Genomic DNA, 7,330 nt, shown 5'->3' with positions numbered 1-7,330 from the left:
TAAATCTGGTCTGTTGTGAGATACAGTGACATCAGTTTGGACAGGCATTTCCCATAATATCTTGGCTGAACTATTTTCCTTAATTTGTGGTTGGAGTAGAATTTCCTTCCACCATTGGTCAGCAACTTCTATTTTATGTTTTCGGGCCAGGCACCAGTAGACGTACTGGACAAGGTTATTATGACGTCTTACATAACTAGTCCCCGTTAGTTTTTCACATCCTGATATAATATGTTGCGTGGTCTCGTCTTTAGTCGCACATAGTCGACATTTCCCATCCACTGGTTCCTTTAAGATGTCACGTTGATATTGTCGTGTCATAACAGCCTGGTCCTGTATAGCAAATATTAATGATTCAATACTTGGGGCTATTTGTTGCTTTTTAATCCATTCAAATGCAAGCTCTCTATCTATATTACTCTGATCTAACACCTTTTTAGGAAATTGACCGTGTAATTGTTTATTTCTCCAAACAACATTATGCCGTTTTACTATTGATTTTTTAATATCTTCATCTGTATGTATTTTTCCTTGTGGTAAATATAATTCACCTTCTATCTCTTGCGCTTCTTTTATTATTGAATATTTTTCCCTACCTATATCATGCTTTACTATTACTTTGATCAAATGATCTCTCTCCTCTTTTAAGTATTGTTCATATTTAACTATTTGTGCTTTATACATGTACTCTATATTTAATAGTCCTCTTCCTCCATGATTTGCCGGTAAATACAATCTTTCTACCTCTGCTTTTTTCCGATGTGCCTTTTTAATTGCTAGTAACTTTCGTGTTTTGACATCTATTTTCCTTAGGTCACTATTTTTATAGTTGATTATACCAAATGAGTAAAGCAAGACCGGGATGGCATATGTATTTATACCTTTTATTAAATAACGCGAATTAAGGTGTGTATTTAAAAGTTTTTTGATCCTTCTAAAATATTCTTTTGTTATCTGTTCTCTAATGATGCTATGCTCTAGTTTTCTTGATTCTTGTACACCCAAGTATTTATATCTATCTCCAATTTCAAGTTGCTTGAAACTCTCTCCACTCAGTAGTATATGTCCTTCACCCATAGCACTACTCCTGTGTCCTGCAGTTATATGTAGTACTTTGCATTTATTCAATCCAAACCTCATCCCTATATCACTTGTAAAAATCTCAATGCTATCCAGTAATACTTTTAGATTATTTCTACTATGTGCATAAACCTTAAGGTCATCCATATATAAGAGATGATTAATTCAGATACTATCCTTCAATTTGTAGCCTTTCCTTTCATACTTATTTAGTATGAATGAAAGTGGGTTTATAGCCAGGCAGAACAACAATGGGGAAAGAGAATCACCTTGAAAAATTCCACGTCTTATGTAAATCGGTTCAGTAGTGATTAAATCCTGGGAGCCACGAGCAGTCATGATCACTTTCCATGTAGGCATAGTCATTTGAAGGAATCTTTTAACCATAGATGGACATTTATAGATATCAAGAATTTTAAGAAGCCATTCATGTGATACACTATCGTAGGCTTTTTGATAGTCTATCCACGCCATACTCAAATTTTTTTGAGACTGGTGTGCATCCTCCAATATTGCTTTATTGACCATTAGATGATCCTTACACCCCCTGGCTCTGCGTCGACACCCTCTCTGTTCCTCTGCTACTATGCCGTTCTCATGGCAATGGCCATAAAGCACATCAGCCAATATAGCAGTAAGTAATTTATACATACTTGGTAGGCACGCTATTGGTCTCCAGTTTTTCGGATCTTCTGAGTTTTCATTTTTGGGTATTAGTATGACTTTACCTGTAGTAAACCAATCTTCTAACTTCTCTATTCCTAAGATTATATTTGTAAATAATACAGCTAAATATTTGTGAACACTAGTCAAATACTTAATGTAATAATTTTGAATTTTGTCTATTCCTGGTGATTTCCAATTCAATAATTTTTGTATAGCAAATTTAACTTGGTGTTGTGTAATCTCTTCTACTTCTACTGTATTAATCCCATCTGAGGCCGCCTCTATCTCTTTAATCCAATTAGCTTCTATATTATAATGTTTAGGAATAGACAGTACAGACATCCAAAATTCTTCAACTTTTTCTTTACTTGGTAATTTGATACTTTTTTTTGTATTGTCTCCCAAACTTCTGTACAACCTGTGCTCGTTTTCTTTAAATAACCTATTCTGTTCCTTTTTTGTATTCTTTTCTTTGTATCTTTTAATTCTACCTGCTAGAGCTCTGATTTTTTGTTTGATGATTTCTATTATATTATTTTGATCATTTTCATTATGGATATTGTATTTTATATAAAGACTGTCCCTAATTTTTCTCATTCTACGTGTGTCAATTCCTCTTTTTATCTCCATTAGTTGTCCTAGTTCTTTCCTAAAATTGTCTATCTTAGTTTGTATTCTTTTTTCCCAAGCTGGGCTACTTTTTTGTTTTGTAATCACTGTAGACTTGTATGGCGTTTGGTTATTATTTTCTATTAGAGTTTTAGCAGCTGCATATATTATATCATTTATTTCACGCAGGCTATTATTAGTAATTAATAAACTAGGTAAATATTTATTGAGAATATTTAGATTTTCTATGAAACTTCTGTTTATTTTCGCTTTAGGTAGAAGCAACCGTTCCTCAAACGTGATTTCTTTCGTTTCAGCCAATATTCGAAGAAACTGCAAAACTATAGGTTCTTGATCCTCATCAACCACTATATTTTGTGTCAGTTGGTCTATATCTTCTACACAATCTGTTATGGGTTGTATACCATACTGGTTATCGTGCTCTGTATATGTTGTACTGTTCTCAGGTTCTGCAATCACATTTTCAACCAGTTCTGTAGGTGCTATTTCCTCTGCCTGTTTTTGTATACGGTTGAGTAGTTCTTGTGATATTACTTTCTGTTTAATTATTCTGCGAGCTTGAGTTGACAAAGTATTTCCATTAAATTTATGGATTTTAGGATTATTAGGGTTCCTGTTAATAAAAAGTGTCTCCAATCTGCTTATGAATCCAGGTCCTTTTGTTTTGCTTTAAAATAACAGAACATAAGTTCTTCTAATTCTTCTGTTGACCACTTCCGTCTTCTATCATTACTTAATATATTACTCGTGGTCATATTATTATTATTATTATTAATGTTATTATCAACCCATATCGATTATATATATAGATAATAGGAAAAATCAGACGAAAGAAAAACACATATGTAAAGGAATTTACATATTTACACATATGTAAATTCAAAAATTTAGCAAATAAGTAAAAACGAGTTGCTTAATTTTTCCGGCAACATTTAGTGGCACCATCTGTTATCATATTTTATTTTTAAAATTTTATACTTTTAATTATTATAAAATGGCAAAAGAGTCAATTTTGAAGGTAGGGATGGGCTTCATAAAAATTGCAAATGTGATAACAAGTAAAATCATTATTAAGTCCGACTTTACTCGAAATATGACACATAACCCCTTTTATCTCCCCACCCCCAAGAGTTTTAGCCACCAAAATTTAATAGCATCAATTCCCTAATATACAAACTTCCTTGCAAAAGTTCATAAATTTTCGACAAAAAGCACAGGAGTTATTAAACTTCAAAAATAGTGAACAAAATCGTTCCACTCCCCACACATACACCATAGATACAGAAAAATCTCCCCTTTTTTGCATTTTTCGACGTTTCAAGGACTGAGGTGTACTGTGAGCCGATTCTGGACTCCAGCTAAGCTGATCTGAAAGTCGAAATTCTGAGCTGTAGTTCAGCTCGGCTAATTTGATTAAACTCTAATATTGTGTATTAAATGAATAATGTTTGGGTAAAATATATACGAGTAAATGCAACATTATTAAATGTGGTATCTTACCTCGATTGTCGAGGTAAGACGCCTAATTTGTGTATAAAAACAAAATTCATTATTACAGAAACAGAGCTGTTCTTTTGTTGTCCTGTGCGAATACGTAATTTCTAAATACCTTCCAGAATTTGGTATTTATATCTAAAGCACACAAATAAATAAACTGTATCTGACACTTCCAACAAAAACAAAAAATTAGTCATTTTCCCTGATTCCCTTATCAATCCTTCCGTATCTATAAATAAAATTAAATAGATTATTTACTAAAGTGAAGATTTCTGTATCAATAAGTATTGATACAGAAATTTTGTTTGATTTTGTTTACTTGTTATTTAATTGTATTTGCTATGTTAATTGTATATGCTTAGTAATTGTATTGTATTTATTGCACGTTTATTAATAGCATCGCTACTATACTTATTCTCTTTAGAAATCAATCTTTTCTCATGACAATATTTTTAAAGCTGTTTATATCTATTCTTATATCTATAAATTTAGTATAGAATATTATGATGTTGCTACAAAAAGTAATTTTTGACCAATAATAATCACGTTAATATCTTAACAATTTAAATATAGCTTATATAAATTATATTATTATTATATAGTTATTGATCTATTGCTACATATATAGAGTATTTGAATGTCTATTTAATTTAACATACTTATAAACATAAAATCATAGTACAAAATTATAATAAATAACTTTATTTTACTTATCTTTTAAGTTTAGATTATTATTTTAAATGTATTGATAAAAGTGCAATAGTTCATTAGTCAATCCAATGAAATTTTTAATCTTTTGAAGAAAATAATAATAAATTTTAGTATGGTTTCCATTAAGACAAGTCTAGTCGAATTTCCAATATCTTAAAATAATCATCAAACCTGACACATTTGACTAAATTACTCAAGTTTTATTGGGAGAAAAAAATTAAAGAAAAGTGAAAATTTGAATGAAGCTTGAACATCTTTATAAAAAAAAGCATTTATGAAGTTGGCACATTTGATTTATAATATCAATTTAAAAATACTTCCTCTGAAAAAATCGACTAGACAGTATATTTTTTTCGCTCCAAGTTTAAAGATGAGCCAAGCAACTAAAATATTGTTTTAATTCTAAGAAATAACTCATCGCAATTGGTTTTATTGATTTAAAAAAAATTATGATTAAAGAAAAACATTTAACTCATAAATTCAGTTACTAGTTATTTTTATCACTTTTTCTAGCAAATTAAGTAAGTCAGCATTACTTTAAATGTAATAAAAACACTTAATTAACTAATTCAGATGTAATTGTAAAAGGCAATCAAACATTTTAATATAAAAATAATACATTTTCAATAAATATCACACTATAATAAATTATTTTTAATTATATTTTTTAAAAGTTGTAAAGATAAAACACTAGATATATATAGTATAAGGAAAGATAACACATAGATAAATTCAAATTCAAATTTATGATAATATACATATATATATGATATTATTAACGATTATAAACTTATATAAACTATATTATAATGTTGTATTGATTAAAGTTATTTATTTAATTGTATTTTAAATTAATTTAAATGATTTGTTTTGCATATTTACAAAGATTAAAATTATTTTATGCAAAATATGATTTATTTTTAAACTTTAAAATCTAAATGTTAATGAAATTTATATTAAAAATAAAAAAGTGAAGTGAGAAAAATACTTAAGTATTTCCTTATTTTTTTCAATCAAGACAAAAACTGTTTGAAACTGTTGGATGTTTAATTAATTTACTAAAAAACTCGGAATAAATTATAATAGTAATTGTAATTAATTTCTTTTAAAAAATAGGACATAAATAAAAAGAAGTATTTTTTTTACTTGAGAAATTTTTTTATTCCTGTTGCTATTTTACACTTTATAAACTACATTCATATTAGAAAATTATAAGATAAAAACGATAATTGTTAATATAATTTAACAAAATATTTCTTAATTCTTATTTTTTTAGGTTATTTTTTTAGTCTCAACTTTTATTATTTTATTTTTATTTTACTTTTTAACAGTATTATAATTAGAGTTTCTCATTTTCCGGTCCTTTGCTTGTCTCGGGATTTCGAGAAAAAGTGATCTGTTTTCCGGGATTCCGGGAAATCCCGAGATACAGTTAATTATTTTTAAGGTATAAAATAAATTTTGAAATTTAATAATATAACTATTTTCATTTTTAAGTAATTTAATTCGTCCTGCAACCTCCAAAATAATAATATTAATAATGCTGTGTAAAATATGTATTAAAAATTACCTTTGACGTAAAACGTATACGAATAACGTAGAAATTTCCACAAATAAAAAAAAAACTTTATTAAAATTTATTGGAAACTGCTTACAACAACAACAACAATTGTCTTTGAATTGATTTGAAAATTTAAATAAAAAATGAATTTTGATTAAACTTCTAATTTAGAAGGTAATTTTCGTTTTTTGAATAAAACATAATACAAAATATTATTGTAAATTTTTATAAGATTTTAAAAAGCAAAGATGGTCAATACTCCGATCACTCAATCTAATTCTTATTTTAGTAATAAAAAGTCCTGCTACCGAGAATGCCCTTTCCGATTCAATTGATGTGAGTGGAATCGTGTTTAATGCATTTAAGAGAAGACAGATGTTGTGTTCTTTTTTTCCACCTGTAGCCTGGAAGATTTTCGAGATTGTAGTACTTCGTTTGCTCTCTACTATTCTTGATCTGTCTACCTCGGCTTCTTTAATAGAAACATCAAGCTTATAGACCAATAATTCGGCAGTTCGTTTGTCTTTAATAATCAGGTTTATGAAGAAAAACATCATAGTTGCATACTTCGTACTCATTTGTATTCTTGCTCAATTTGCACAACCTGGCGTTACGCAGTTATTGAAGCCATTGGGCATGGTTAAAAATTAAGACAGCATAAGCACAACTATTTTAGATATTACAGGTTCAAGTAAAGAATTTTCAGAGTCCTGCCACAAATAGGTTAGATATTGGTTATTGACGATCTGTGATGTGCCATAATAAGCAAAAATTTAAACAACGAATAAGCAGGCTTAAAATTAATAAATACAAATGTTATGTATTTCCGAGACCGTGTTTTCCTTTATTTGTTTTTTTCTTCACTACTAGGTGCATAAATAGACACAAGGCATTTTACATCATCTTTATTAATCTTCCATAGGCCGATACGCGTTTCGGGCAAAGCCCGACATTACATCCGGAATTTTCTTTAGGTTTCGTTGTTACATATATATTTTTTCGAATATTATTTTACATAATTAGACATAATTTTAAACGAAAAAATATATATGTAACAACGAAACCTAAAGAAAATTCCGATGTAATGCCTACGGATGAAGGGCCTTGCCCGAAACGCGTATCGGCCTATGGAAGATTAATAAAGATGATGTAAAATGCCTTGTGTCTATTTATGCACCTAGTAGT

This window comes from Centruroides sculpturatus, unplaced genomic scaffold (assembly GCF_000671375.1).
Source record: "Centruroides sculpturatus isolate CEXI.00-Female unplaced genomic scaffold, Cexi_2.0 scaffold150, whole genome shotgun sequence".
In the NCBI taxonomy this organism is placed as follows: domain Eukaryota; kingdom Metazoa; phylum Arthropoda; class Arachnida; order Scorpiones; family Buthidae; genus Centruroides; species Centruroides sculpturatus.
Note: the sequence above shows the minus strand (reverse complement) of the source record.